Genomic DNA, 14083 nt, shown 5'->3' with positions numbered 1-14083 from the left:
GGGGAAAAAGGTAATAAAGTTCAGTTCTGGACATGTTAAGTTTAAGATGTCTATGAAGAGAAGGTGAAGGAAATAAGCATTTATATAGCTTATTGATACTGTGATAAGTGTTTTAAAACATTGTTTCACTTTTCTTAGTTAATTTATTTTTAGTTTTCAACATTCACTTCCATAAGCTTTTTAGTTTTAAATGTTCTCCCCCTCCCTCCTCACCTCCCTCCCCAAAATGGCATACAATCTGATATAGGCCCTACACACACATTCTTATTAAACATATAAACTATTATTTCATTTGATCCCCATAAGAACCCTGCAAGGTAGATAAAGTTATTATTCCCATTTTACAGTTGAGGAAGCTGAGACAAACACAGGTTAAGTAACTTGCCCAGGGTCACAAAGCTAGGAAGTATCTGAGGTTGAATTTGAACACAGATCTTCTGGACTCCAGGCTCAGTGTTCTATCCACTGTAACACCTAGCTGTCTCAGAGCCATAGCTCTGAAACATCTAGTTTGAATCTATGGGAACTGCTAAGATTATTAAGTGAAACAGTATAGAGGGAGAAGAGAAGTAGGCCTTGGGGGACAGTCATAGATCATAGACATGACCTGGATGAAGATCCAGCAAAGGATATCAAGATGAAGTAATGAGAAGGTGGGAGACAAAGGAGAGAACAGTGTCATAAAAATCTAAAGAAAAGAAATAAAGCAAGAGGTTTTTTGTTTTTTAATTTGTGAGTTTAAAAATATTTTATAAATTAAATGAAAGCCTTAGAGTAAAAAAAAATATTTTTTGAAAAGACATAAGAGTTATGGAAGAAAAAAATGGAAAGAGAATTAACTTGGAACAAGAGGTACAAAAATCTTACCCAAGTATCAATCTCTAAAAATCAGAATGTACCAAGCAGAAGTTAATGACTCCATGAGACAAAAATAAAAATTTTTAAAAAGTCAAAAGACTGGAAAAAAAATAGTACAAAGTATAAGGTATCTCACAGCAAAAACAACTGATTTGAAAGACAGATTTGAGGAGAGATATTTTAATGATTGTACTACCTGAAAAACATGCCAAAATGAAGAGGCTAGACATCATATTTCAAGAAATCATAAAATTGCCCAGATCTTTTGGAACCAGAGAGCAAAGTAAGGATAGAAAGAATCTACTTATTGCTTACAGAAAAAAAACCCCAAATAAAAAACCTTCCAGAAACGTTATAGCTACAATCCAAGGTTTCTAATTTAAAGAAAAAATACTGCAAACAGCCACAAACAAGGAATTCAAGGACCAAAATGAGATAACCAGGATCACACAAGATTTAATAGCCACCACTACAAAGAAACAGGGAACTTGGAACGAAGAAAGCAAAAGATATAGCCTTATAACCAAGAATAACCCAGCACAACTGAGCAAAATCCTACAAGGGGAAAAATTAGACCTTCAAGGAAATAGACAACTTCCAGATGAAAAGACCAAAGCTATATAAAAAGTCTGAAATGCACACACACGAATCAAGCAAAACATAAAGCAATAATAAGAGACTAAATGAGGATAAACTGTTTACATCCTACTGGAGGATATGATACAGGTGTACCTAAGAAACCTAACATTATCATCAATTATAAAGGAAAGCTAATATGACAGAGGCCCTAGGAATGATTTTATGTTTTGATAATCTTAAAAAAAAAAAAAAAGAAAGGTAGGTAAAAAGGAATATACTGGGAGGTGAGGGAAAAGAGAGAGAAAGGAAAGGTAAAAAATTATCTCACATAATAGTGGTACGCAATTAAAAGTTAATTCAAACAAAGATGAAGTGGATGAAACTGTTAACACTTGAACCTCACTTTTATCTGAACTAGTCAAAGGAGAGAAGAATACACAACACAACTGAATAGGGAAATATGTTTCACTCAACAAGGAAACAAGAAAGAAAAAAGAGAAGGGGAAAATGGGAACAAGAAGAAAGAGAAATTAAGAAAAGGATTGATCCTAAGCAAAACAGACTCTACCTAAGGTGGGTGTATGATGAAGAAAGGAAAAAAAGGACAAGAACCTATGATTTAGATCTAGGAGAGGGAAAGAAAACAGGGCACAGGAACTGAAGCAGGCTACGTAATACTCAAAGGCACTCCTTTATAACGGTAGGGGAGGAGTCAAAAAAGAATTGAAAAATACAAAATAATACTATGGAGGGAAATGATCATAACTGTGAAAGTGGGATGGAATGAATTCACTCAAAATGCAGGGGATAACAGAATGTAGAATTCAACAAAAAGATGTTTGCAAGAAATAAACTTGAAAAGTAAAGATTCAAACTGGGGTGCTAACATACTGTTGGTGGAGCTGTGAACTAATCTAACCATTCTGAAGAGCACTCTGGAATTATACTCAAAGGGCTATCAAACTATGTATACTCTTTGATCCAGCAATACTACTACTGGGTCTGCATTCCAAAGAGATTTTTTAAAAAAAGGGAAAAGAACCTATTTATACAAAACTATTTATAGCAACTTTTTTTTGCAGTGGCTAAGAATTGGAAATTGAGGGGATGCGCATCAATTAGGGAATATCTGAACAAGTTATGGTATATGATTGTAATGGAATATTATTTTGCTATAAGAAATGATGAATGGAATGATTTCAGAAAAACCTGGAAAGACTTAAGTGAATTGATATAGAGTAAAGTGAGCAGAACCATAAGAACATTGTACACAGTAACAGCAATATTTTACAATGAAAACTGTGAATGACTTAGCTATTTTCAGCAATACAATAATCTAAGACAATCCCAAAAGACTTAGGATGAAAAATGCTGTCTGCCTGCAAAGAAAGAACTGATATTGTCTGAATACAAACCAATAATAGTCAAAATAGAGAAAGAAAACTGTAGACTAATATCCCTAATGAATACTGATGAAATAAGAAGAAAAGAATGGAGCAGGAGGATGTCAAGGAATTTTAAGAAATAAAATATAGGAGAAGAGGAACCTTATAGCAAATGGTTTCTCTGTGAGAAATGAAGGGAGTTCCTTTGCTGAGAAGGAAGGTGGAAGGGGTGGAGTGAAAGTCTTGAAAAGGTTTGGAAACAACAACCTTAGAAATTTGAATTTATGAGGATTATTTTTTAACTGAGATTTTTTTACCTTCAAAACTTACTAAAACAAAGTACTTTACTTTAAAATGAGATTTTAAGCTATGTTTTAATGTAATCTAATATAAATACAATAAAACAGAACATATCTCTAAAAGACTATGCAAGCAATTCAGTCAAGGAAGAAGGAGAGTTCATTAGTAACTGTTAGAAAACTATCACTTTGGGATTGTTAAAGAGCCAATAACTAATTTGTCAATTCTCCAAATTCTCTCTGAGAGCCATACATTTTCCCCCAACAACAAAATTTATTACCAGTTACACACATGAAGGATCTTCATATACTTATAACCTACCTTCTCAAAAGGCAATAATGGTGTCCAGCACAATTCTCCCCAAGAGAACTCTGGCATTTAGATGTATAAAACTGCAAATGATATCAAAATGAACAGCAACCACAACTCGAGTGTCTTTTTGCACCAGCCACTTGGTACTCCATTCAGGTTTCACCAGAATCTATGAGTCTATCCCAAAAACCTGGAGGGAGGGAAAGGAGATACAAAAGTTTAGGTAAAAAAATACATTAAAAAGGCATTTCCCTACCAAAAACATTTTCTTACCTTACATTCTCCACTCCCAGCACAAAACAAAAATAAAATCAAACCAAAAAAACCCTTTTACTTCATAATATGATTAACTTACATCTATATAGAGTTTTAAGGTTTATAAACTACTTTGGTATATTTTCTTATCAGATAATCACAAGGTGCTATTATTAGCCCCATTTTATAGAGGAAACTGAGACTCACAGAGATAAAAGTGACTGGTCCAGGGTCTCAGTCTGGCAGATTTAAACACAGGTTTTTCTGACACTAAGTTCAATAGCCTGCCCACTACATTTACACTATGCATCATTCAAATGCTTAAAATTACTTATAACTTAATTTTTAAAAAATATGGTTACATCTACAAGGATAACACAGGGAACAATGATTATAGAGTACTACTGAATACATTCTGAGCTTTTTTTAACACTGCTTCTTTAAGTCTTAAGTCAGAGACAGTATGAACATTTAATGTGTTTAGACACTTGGATAGGGAGGGTCAGGTTCTGAGCTCCTGGTAACCCAAGGGAAATTACAAGCGCTTCACTTCTCCTACAGAAGCCCCCAAACCATCAAATCCTCACCTCCTCTCCAGAGATTCCCCTTCTCTCCCTCTTTCTAGGCAGATCAGTTTTTCTCCAGCTCTCAAAATATAAAAGTCATGCTCCTGCAGCCAAGGCAGTAACGCACCTGTGGCATTCTTGCTGGCTGCTATGTGGGAGGGACTTTGCTAATAACTATTGAGGAAAAGAAAAATGAGGGGATGCAAGAAGTGGATCAGACATGTTGATCTTCAAGAGGTCCCTTGTAATTCTGAAGTTTTATTCCCTAAGTCACTATAATAATCAATTTTCCCTCCCACTCTACTGAATTTGCCTTAACTACACTTCCTTTATTTTTAGTTTTCTTCAGAAACATGTCTTAATCTCTTAATTACTTACATTGTATTTTTTCTTCAAACATTTAATTGATGTCTTTTGTTTTTATATCACAGTAATTTCCCACCTCCTTCTAGACTGAACTTGTGACAGAAATGTTAACTAAAAACACTGATACAATAATCTTATATGACAACATACAACACCCCCTCTGGGCTGGATCATCTCATCTTCTCCAGAAGATGACATCCTCTATCATCCCCAATCTCACTTATTTTCACAGTCTCTCTGTCTAATGCTTCCCTCCCCATCAGCTCCAACGGATTTAATTCTCAGATCTACCTATCCTGACCTAATGACCCTCTGCTGATCTCCAATCTCCCATCTCCAGTTGCCTTTCAGACATCTCAAACTAGATGTCCAGTAGACATCTTAAACTCAACATTTCCCCTAAACCATCCCCCACTTCCTACCTTTCTTACTACTGTTGAGGGCAACACCATCCTCAGGCTTGCAACCTAGCTGTCATCCTCAGCTCCTCACTGTCTCTCACACCTGCCTCCCACTGCCCCCTATCTAAGCTGTTGCTAAGGTCTGCCAATATCACCTTTACAATATGTCTAGAATATGTCCCCTTCTGTCCTCGGAGACTGCCATCAATCTAGTGTAGGCTACCTATATATTGCAACAGCCTGTTGGTAGTTCTGCTGCTCCCCTCTACATACTCTCTTATTTGGAGACACTGACCTCCTTACTGTTCCTCCCAAAAGACTCTTCATCTCCCAACTGCCACATGCCTGGAACTTTCCTCTTGCTCATCTTTACCTCCTTTCTGGCTTACCTAGCTTCTTTCAAGTCTTAGCTTAAAGGTCACCTTCTGAATGGAGCCTTTCCAGTCCTCCTTAATTCTAATGCCTTCCCTCTTTGATTATTTCTCACACATACATACATACACACACACACACACACACACACACACACAAAATCACACATGGTAGTTTGCATGTCGAATTTGTTTCTCACATTAGACTATGAGCTCCTTTGAGAGCAGTGGATGGTTTTTGATCGCCAATGTTTAGTGCTTGGTACACAGCAGGCACTTAAGCAATGACTTGACTCACTGACATACATAATATACACACAGGAAATCACAACCTCTGGTAATACAAGGTCTAAGAAGTCCTTTTTTCTCTTAAGTCCTTACATAGCTTCCATTAGAGTCAGTGAATCTTGTGGATGGGTTGCTCAGCTGGGTTCCCAGGGTCTGCTTCTCTCTACAGCTTGACCCTCAATTGCCAGGGTTAGCTCTCTTGAAATACAAAGGCAGCTCATTTATTTGCTGCTGCCAGGTATCACATTCCTTGAAGCTGCTGCCTCCTTCAAGGGACTTCTTTTTGGTATATGTGTCTATCTGGAATGTGTGTCTGTTCCATGAATTCCATGTGCTTTGTTCCATGTGCTCTGAATTCCCTCTTGAAATGATGAAATTTAAAATTGCTGGTTGAGATGTCTCCCACTTTTCAGTCTGATGCTATGGCCAATGGGACACAGAGAAAAATCCCCCCTCCCAACCCCTACTGCAAAGGTATCCTCCACAAAGTGCTGCTGAGTCAAGACTCTCCCTTTCCCCACACACATTCCCCAGGACTTAACTATTTATAATTTGTTTGCTTAGCTAATAAGGTTGGCTTTCTTCTTAAAAAAAAAAAACTACATTCATTTAAAAAAATTTTAGTCCCAATTCTCTCCCTTCTTCCAGTGTCTTCCCCATCCATTAAGAAGGCAAGTAATATGATATCAATTATAAATGTGAAATCATGTAACATATCTCCATATTACCCACATCACCAAAAAAAAAGAAAAGAAAAGAAAAGAAAAAGAAAGTGAAAAAATTATACTTGAGTTTACACTCAGAGTTCAGCAGTTCTCTCTTTGGAGGTAGATAGCATTTTTCATCAAGAGAACTTTGGAGTTGTTTTGGATCATTATACTGATCAAAGCAGCTAAGTCTTTCACAGCTGATCATCATTGCTGTTATTGTGTTCAATGTATTCTGGTTCTTCTCACTTTACTTTGCATCAGTTCATATGAGTTCTCCCGGGTTTTTCTAAAATCATGTCCCCTGTCATTTCTTTATATAACAATAGTATTCCATCACAATTATATGCCAAAATTTGTTCAGCCATTCTCCAATTAAAGGGCATTCCCCTGATATCCAATTCTTTGCCATGAGGTTGCTCCAAGGATTGTTCATACTTCCTTAAGGTCAAAGACATATCTTTTAAAATCTCGTAGACTTGTGATTACATTTTAGCCTTTCTCGTTTGGGAAGGTTTGTCAGAGAGATCAATTGCATTGCATTATATTACATTACACATACACAGTGTACAAATACAATATTCTATCCTAGTAGTTTTACCCCCTTTTCTTTTTCATGTGGAAAAAGGTATATTTCATGATCTCTTCTCCAAAAATTGCGTTGTTTTTTTCCATTATTCAAAATTCAACTTCCTTTCAATGACTTTTTTCCCCTATGTTGTTGTTGTAGTTATTGTGTATTTTCTTCTCTTTGTTCTGCTCATTTCATTCTACATCAATTCATACAAATACCCCATGTTTCTCTGAATTTCTCATATTGATTTCTTAACATAGTAATACTCCATTACATTCATGTACCATAGCCTTTTCAGTCATTTTCCAATCAATGGGCATCAACTTTGTCTCCAATTCACTGCTACCCAATTCTAGAGATAATCTTGGTTATTCCTGGTTCTATACCCCCAACACAATTACTCACAAGGTCCCAATGGTAACATAGTAAGACTAGAAGCTAAAAAAAAATTCCCTCATAAGCTTAGGGCACTCTCTCCCACAAATACCACAATCCATGGGAAGAATCAGCCTGGACTTTTCAACAACCATACATGTGATTAAGGAAACTCCAGGTAATACAGGTCCTAGAAGTCCTTTCTCTCTTCACAGAGTCCTCCTCCAGTTCCCCTTGGGTGCAGCCTCTCTGCTAGGGATGATAAGATGAGTTTCCATGCTTTGCTCCACTCCATAAACAGCTCTTTGCTGCTCCCAGTAGTTCATGTTCCCTAAAGTTGTTCTCTTATTTCAGTCAATCAACACTTCTTAAGTGCCTACTATGTTCTAGGTACAGTACTAAGCTCTGGGGATACAAAAAGAGGCAAAAGACAGTCTCTGCCCTCAAGGATCTCACAATCTAATGGGGGACATAAACATGCAAACAAACATATACAAATTACTTGACAGTCTCTGTATAACCCTGTCGGTCTGGGTTGTTTGTCTCTGCTCCTTCAACTGTGCCTCAAACCATTTAAGCCCCTAAATGCAGGAAAGGTATCCAGCACTCAGCTGCTAAATACCATCCTTTATAGGGGTGAGGAGGAAGAAATCCTTTCCTTTCCCCCCAGCATGGGATCTTTTTTACAAAGAGCTCAGGAAACTTTATTACTTTGAACTCCCCAGGACATAGTCATTTAAAGCCCCCAGGAGTGTAGTAAATGTGTTTGTTCATACAATAGAGTTATTCTCTTCTGATTTTCAAGGGACTCCTTTGTACCTCCTAAGGCCAGGCTGTAATTTTATAACTAGTTTAATATCATATTTGTCATCATATTAAAACTTCATAATCTATGACTAAACTTTATGACTAGATCAACTGAAAAGAGGGAGGAGAGTCCTCCCTCCTTAATGAATTACAAAGTTGATTAAAAGGGGCATTTTGTCACATTGCTTGACCCATGCAGCACATGCCTGGCTCTGAAGCCCCAAGTCCTCTAGTGCTAGCCACAAAATCGGCCACTGGCAGAACAGAGACAAAAAGCCGGTTTTTCTGACTTTCAGCCTATCAAGTCTTTTCAGGACTGAATCCTAGAATCTGAAGGGACCTTAGTGAGCAAGTACCTAAAGGAGCTAATATCAAATTAAGATAAAAATGTTAACTACAAATCCATGATCTGCCTCAGCATGTTGCTCACTTTAACTGTTCTCTGACACTACCACCGGTAACAAAATTAAAATAATAAATAATAGCACCTAACATTTATATAGCACTCAATATGTCAGGCACCATGCTAAGTGCTTTACAAGGATTACCTTATTTGATCCTCCCAACAACTCTGTAAGGTAGGTGGTACTAACTATTGCCCCCATTTGACAGATGAAAAAACAGAAATGACTCAAACACTTCAGTGTCTGAGGTTGAATTTGAACTCAGATCTCCAGGCCTAGCACTCTATATCCACTTAGTAGCCTACCTGCCAGAACTATGACAAATTACTAGAACTAAGTAGACAAATTATTTTAGCAACAACACTAAGAAAAATGAATGTTACTAAGAGTTTACTTGCTGACAGGAGAAAATATTTTAACATAATGAACAAGACCATTAATTAAATCCATACTCTTTTGTATCACTGAAAACCTGTTTCTTGATAGTCAAGTTAATGTGATTCATGCTTAGAGGAAATATGAGGCCTGAAAGGAAGTGAGTAACTTTTCTATGGTATCCTTTTATATCTCCAATTCTTCTTCCTTTTTCCTACATTAGCCATTCCTCTCCTCTCAGCCTTGCTACCTTATTTAACTTCATAAAGTGACCTTAGAAAAATTTCTATCAGCTCATGAATTGTTCAGCAGCTGTCAAAACCAAGAAGTTCGTGTCAGAATGACCAAAAGTAGACACAGTAAGCCCCATTCTGCTGAAATGGGCTTTCTGTACTGGCTGCCAAGGCCCAACTATCTACCTGAATTTATCAGATAGAAAATACATACACATAATATGTATATACTTTACATATATGTACGTACACATACACGTGTGTGTGTATATGTGTGTGTGTGTGTGTGTGTGTGTGTGTATGCCGTTCCTTTAAAAGTTCTCCCTCCTCTGAGCAACAAAAAAAAAATTGAGTGCATGTGTGTGGTATTTATTGGGAGAACATGAGGAAAAGCCTTAATGGAGCATTATGATCACGTTAGAAAAGTAATAAGTATCCATTTGTCATTCTTTTCTTCTCTTCTTACCACAAACATTGGAAATTTTTATGTAACACTGGATATGTAACTTACCTAAAATGTGGGTTAATTAGGAGAACCATACATATTCATATATATGTATATGCATATACACTCACAAACGGTGATGTTTTAGAGCATCTTTTACTATGCCTGTTATTTATAAAAATATTTATATAGTTTACGTCATTGTTGCCTTGCAATTATATTTTGTCCTGGAACTTCTAAGACTGTCATACAATATCTGAATTCATGTTACTCAACATTTATCTGCAAACCATAAAGAGAACACTCTAGAAAAGAGCTCCAAAGTTTCCTCTTAACATGAAGAGATTTCTGCAACAGGGGACAAATTGAATCACACTGAAAAACTGAATTGAATCACACAGCTAAATCACACAGAGAGGAAGCACCAGTCTGTCTGTTGACATATCAGTTAAGAACTGATGATTTGAACTAAGTTTTGCAGTCTTCATTTGATTCACCTTTGGTCATAGGGACAAGTCAAAGTCAGAAATCACACTACATGTAATTACAAATAGAAAAGAAGTCACCTCTAGTCACATATGCTCTGAGTCTAGAAATAAGGTCAACAAGCTGGCACACATGAAACTGATTACAGCCACTTTCAAATTTAAGTTAGAAAATGGTGAGCAACCTTATTCATTTTTTGCCTCTCTTTTTTTTCATTCTTTCTTATAAGGAATGTCTTAGTGGGTAGGGACATACTGAAAAATGAAGGTGATTTAAGATTTTTCTAAAAAACAAACGAGTTTTTAAAGCATCCAGTGAGAGGTGACTAACATGATGGAGAACCTCAGTAATTAACAAATCCATTAGACTCTATCGATTTCAGTGCACATTTTTTTAAATTAAAAGCTTATTTACTTCTGCCTCTAATTATTTAATCTTTAAAAGCAACTTTTCCTTGCTTTGGCAATATAGTTTTCTTTCTTTTTTATTTGGTTTCTTAAAAATTCTTAATACAGCTTTTCCATTTCTGTCATTTCAATTCTAGCATCACTTTCTTCTGTTTTTTTTTCTTTTTTCTTTTTTTGGGGGGCAGGCGGGGGAGGCAGGAGGCAACTGGGGTTAAGTGACTTGCCCAGAGTCACACAGTTAGTGAGTGTTATGTGTCCAAAGCAGGATTTGAACTCGGATCCTTCTGACTCCAAGGCCAGCGCTCTATCTACTGCACCACCTAGCTGCCCCTATGTCTTTGTTTTTAACTAAATATATTACTTTTCTGACAATCTGATGAATTGCTTAATGTCTTATAATTTTGCCAATTAAATACCAAATCAGAAAAGAAAAATTATCAAGATTAATTAACTATATAGTCTTTTTATACTTCTATTGTAAATGTTAATCACTAGCTAAAATAAAATATCTTCATTAAAGAAATTAATAACTATATGCATATTATTAATTTCAATTTCAAAAGTATACTTAAATATCACATATTCTACCATGTGTATCTAATCAAGGGTTATGGTTATTATTAATCCAATGAATAATTACCTATTACAATAAAAGTAAAAAATAGAACTTTAGAACTTCCAGGACACATGACCAACAAGATGGAGGATAAGAGATTTTCTCTAGTCCCCATCAACTTTCAAAAAACCCAAACAAACCCAAAGAGGATATTATGTATGTGACAGAGATAGAACAAACTGCAGCTGTTTTCACAAAACAAAACCCCCCAAAATATCAACGAAGTAACTGTCTTGTGAATTAAGAATAGAAAACATTAGGGGTAGCTAGGTGGCACAGTGGATAGAGCACCAGCCCTGAAGTCAGGAGGACCTGAGTTCAAATTTGGCCTCAGACCAAACACTTAACACTTACTAGCTGTGTGACCCTGGGCAAGTCACTTAACCCCAATTGCCTTTAAAAAAAAAGGATAGAAAACATTAATCCTTAAGACCAGAATTCACGACCCCTACCTACCCAAGTTCCATTCTCTGACAGGGCATAATAAATCGTGCTTTGAAACCCATTCAGGAGTTTTCTTGCTGCTGCAGTCTCTGCTATCACAGTCAGCTGACCCTGTCATCAACTCTGCCCAACTACCTGGGGAGGGGAGGTTTATGAGGAAGGGAACATACCTAGGGCAGTCCCTAGATTAGGAAACCGTATGGTGGCAAAAACATTTGTTTCTGACAAAAACACCCACTCTACCCTTCCAGAAGCCTGCAAAACTAAGGCAGTGGGGTAGCATGTGGAGCTACATCATGCCTGAAAGAAAAGACATTGGATGTAGCTGTAGCCAGGCCGTCTTTCCAAAGTTAGGTGGGGCAGAGACCAAGACCAGTAAATAGCAAAGTAGCCAAAGTTGGAGGAGGCTGAGAACTTTGAGGTCTAGCTCACTATTAAATGGGAAGGATACAGAAAATGAGTGACAGGAGAATATAAGAAAAAAAAGATTAAAACCACTGAGAGTCTCAAGAGGAAAAAACTCAATTAAAAATCTAAATCACCAGAAGCTAAATCAACAGATAAGATACTAAAATCACAAAGCAAGATGAATTAAAAGTCAACTAAAGGACTACAAATATCTCTAAATAAATATTGCAAGACAAAGGAAACTGAACCAACACCTTTAACCAACCTAACCAAAAAATGGAAAGAAAACTGAATCAACAAAATAGCAAAATGAACAAGGTGAAATCACAAAATGAAAATAAACAGAATTATCACAACCTAATATGCAGTTACAGGCTAACAAAATTGAGAACACAAAACACCTAAAGAACAGAACACCAAATAAAGATTTTGTATAATCTAATCTTAGAAAAAAAGAACTAGCTATAAAGAAGCTCCCAAAGAAAAACACTCCTGGGTCCTTTTGGATTTACAGGAGAATTCTATCAAATTGTTAAAATACTATTAATGCCAAAATACACAAATTATCCTCAAAAACTTAGCAACCACTTAACCAAACTCTTTTTATGAGGCAAATGTAGTCCTAGTACCAAAACCAGGAAAGGATAAAGCCTGTCAAACAGACTAGAACAATTTATGCAAGAAATCAATCATCATGACCAAGTCGTATATATACCAGAGATGCCACAGTGCAGGTCTGACCATTTCCACACTTCAACCCCCATCCTAAATTCCAGTGGCTCCCAGTTATCTCTCACTGCTGTTGTTCAGTTGTATCTAACTTTTTGTGATCTCATTTGGGGTTTTCTTGGCAAAGATACTGGAGTGGTTTGCCATTTCCTTCTCATTTTACAGATGAGGAAGCTGAGGCAAACAGGGTTATTTGACTTGCCCAAGGTCACACAACTAGTAAGTGTCTGAGGCTGGATTTTAACTCAGGTCTTCCTGACTCCAGGCCTGGTGCTCTAACCACTGCACCATCTATCTCTAGTATCAAATATTAATTCTTCTCATCTGGGATTTGAAGCTTATCAAAATCTGGCCCCAAGATTGTTTTTTGCCTTTCTTTGTATCCTACCCTTAGCAAAGGACCTGGCACATAGCAGGCAAGATAAATAGATTTTTAAAAAATAAATAAATAGAAAAATTGATAGATAAATGCTTGTTGACAACTTGACTATTTCCAGCTTTCTTGCACATCACTCTGCTCCACTATACAATCCATTCCCACTGGCCTATTTGTTGTTCCATACACAAGTCTCTATCACCTGTCTCAATTCGAAATAGCATTGGTCTTTAACATTCCCAATACCTGGACTGTTCTCCATTTTTAAGAGGCAGTGACCTCCTAGAATTCGTTGCTTCTTCAAGACTCACTTCTGCAGGATGCCTTGTCCTCTACAGTAACTTTTCACGTACATATTGTCTCTCTCATTAAAACATAACCTGCCCCTTGAGGATAGGAACTTTTTTCTTTGTATACTCTGTATACTTTTTATACACAAGGTATAAAGTATACAGAGTATACTTTGTATACTCTGGATTTAGTAGAATGCCTGGATAGTAATTATTTTTAAAATGCTTATTGATTGATTTAAATAATTCTTCAAGCAAGGGAAAAAACAAAGCAATAATAATAATAATATTCACCACATTATTATAGCTAGTCAGGGATAACAAAATATTTTACTTATATCAACATAATCAATTCTCATTTCTCACCTGGATGCACTCCTTTGGGACTTTTCTGATTGACTTTTCCGGTGTGCCCCTGGAAGCTTATTACTGGGATAACCTCATCATCCGGTAAGATCTCTTCAGTCTTAGCACTCAACCTCAATCCACCAACCCAAGCCTCACTTGGCCAATGTTTGGGCCCTGATGGCTCAGAGTTAAGTGTAGATAGTAATTGTTTCTGTTTTGATCAGAAACCCTGAAGGATTTCCCCTCCTAGAATGATTTTTTTTAAATTAGATAAAAGAGGCCATTCTTGGCCTCATTTCTTACCCAGCCTTAATCACTGAATGGGCATTGCCTCAGGCAGCCTGAGATCTGGGAAAGACTTTATTTTAAAAAGGCCAA

At 36.6% G+C, this 14083-nt stretch overlaps 1 protein-coding gene across 1 annotated transcript in view; it reads right to left on the bottom strand.

Moving 5' to 3' along the window:
* TIAM1 (TIAM Rac1 associated GEF 1) overlaps nt 1–14083 on the bottom strand; it is a 243823-nt gene that overhangs the window by 155093 nt on the left and 74647 nt on the right. The window contains 1 exon segment of the mRNA XM_078146537.1: nt 3444–3624. The gene's annotated coding sequence lies outside the window, so the exon portion shown is untranslated.

The sequence above is a fragment of the Phascolarctos cinereus genome, unplaced genomic scaffold (genome assembly GCF_003287225.1).
Source record: "Phascolarctos cinereus isolate Bilbo 61053 unplaced genomic scaffold, phaCin_HiC Scaffold_726;HRSCAF=1367, whole genome shotgun sequence".
NCBI lineage: Eukaryota > Metazoa > Chordata > Mammalia > Diprotodontia > Phascolarctidae > Phascolarctos > Phascolarctos cinereus.
Note: the sequence above shows the minus strand (reverse complement) of the source record. Positions and strands in the feature narration are given on the sequence as shown.